This window comes from Microtus ochrogaster, unplaced genomic scaffold (assembly GCF_000317375.1).
Source record: "Microtus ochrogaster isolate Prairie Vole_2 unplaced genomic scaffold, MicOch1.0 UNK98, whole genome shotgun sequence".
Classification (NCBI taxonomy): Eukaryota; Metazoa; Chordata; class Mammalia; order Rodentia; family Cricetidae; genus Microtus; species Microtus ochrogaster.
In genome coordinates, this window is record NW_004949196.1 from 899,515 (window position 1) to 900,936 (window position 1,422).

A 1,422-nucleotide genomic window follows, 5' to 3' on the forward strand; every position below is an offset into this window, starting at 1 on the left:
CCATTACCAATAGCAACTTGTAACCAACCCCCTAAACAATGACAAATATCCATAATCCAATGAAAGATCAAAAACCACCCAACCCACCTTTTGGGAATGTGGGTGTAATGTTCTTAAATTTACTTCCTGCTGCCTGGGGTGATGGCATATTTAGGGGGTCCTTAATAGAAATGGTGTGGGACCATGGTCTGTATTCTGTCAATTAGATTTTAAATAAATGCTGATTGGCCAGTTGCCAGGCTGGAGGTATAGGTGAGACAACCAGACAGGAAGTAGAGGCGGGTCAAGGAGAACAGGAGAATTCTGGGAAGAGGATGCAGTTTTGGGCCCAGACACAGAAGAAGCATGATGTGACTGCCTTGCTGAAAAAGGTACGGAGCCATTTGGCTAACATATACTAGAATAATGGGCTAATAGAAGTTATAAGAGTTCATAAGAAGCCTGAGCTAATGGGCCAATCAGTTTATAGTTAATGTAGACCTCTGTGTGATTTCTTTGGGACTTAATGACTGTGGGAATTCAGCAGGACTGAAACCCCAACAACACAGAAACCTTTGGGTTAATTGTCAAGTCCTGGGAAAGTTAGCTGTATTATTTGTTGTCTGTCTCTGTATGGTGGAAAGTGCAGGATTTGTCTCAAGTCCTGGCTAGAATAGTCTGTTAGGCCGGTTCATCTCAGCTAGCCACTTTGAAGTTGTTCTAAGCAGTTTGTAGTTCAAAGCCAATCTTTAGGTGTTGTTTTTCAGAATAGCGTTGCTATCATAGCCCTGGAGGAAGCTTCATTGTGGTCCCCATCCTCCTTTTGGAGACTTCAAAGGTCATTGTTAGGTGTGCTTATGGTTCACTGCAGAGAACTGATAGAGACTCAAACCCAAAATCAAGTACAGAAACGTAGATGAAACCTTTTTCTAGAATTAATATTCAATATGACCTTTAATATCATGACAAAAAGTTTAATATATTTATGTGACATATATATGTATACTATTATGAAAGTTTGGCCTTAGCTTAGGCTTTTTTCCAACTAGCTCTTATAACTTAATTAACCCATTTCTTAAATCTACTTTTTGTCATGTGATTTGGTTACCTCTTCTTCGTAGGGCACATCTAACTTGCTCTGAGTCTGCCCAGGAGTCCTACCTATACTTCCTGCCTAACTAGTGACTGTTCCATTTTTATTACACCAATAACAGCAATATGTCTTCATACGGTGTACAAATATCCCACAAAAAATGCTTGGTCCCCAGTTGGTGCAACTGTTTGAGAAGGATTAGAAGGTATGGCCTTATTGGAGGAGGTGTATCACTGGAGGTAGGCTTTTTTTTTGTTTTATTTTTTTTCGAGACAGGGTTTCTCTGTGGTTTTGGAGCCTGTCCTGGAACTAGCTCTTGTAGACCAGGCTGGTCTCGAACTCACAGAGAT